This window comes from Mandrillus leucophaeus, unplaced genomic scaffold (genome assembly GCF_000951045.1).
Source record: "Mandrillus leucophaeus isolate KB7577 unplaced genomic scaffold, Mleu.le_1.0 Scaffold297, whole genome shotgun sequence".
Classification (NCBI taxonomy): Eukaryota; Metazoa; Chordata; class Mammalia; order Primates; family Cercopithecidae; genus Mandrillus; species Mandrillus leucophaeus.
In genome coordinates, this window is record NW_012103109.1 from 2,625,881 (window position 1) to 2,626,199 (window position 319).

The following is a 319-nucleotide window of genomic DNA, read 5'->3' on the forward strand; positions in this document are numbered from 1 at the left end:
AAAAAAAAAAGTTTGGTAACACACTGTTTGCAAGGGTGGGAGGAAAACATGCATCCCCCTGCATTGCTGGTTGGTGTGTAAACTGACTCAACCTCAAAAGAGAATATTTGGGCAGTATTTATCAAACATATAAACACATGTCCTATTTGATTTGGCACTTATAGAAATTTATCCTACAGATATGCTCACACATAAGTGAAAGGAATACCCAAAGCTTTTCACTGCATCACTGTAACACTGTAGCCAAAACCGCAATGACTTCTGCACCAACCTAATAGCTAGAAACCACCTAAATGTCCACCAAGAGAGATGGGATAAA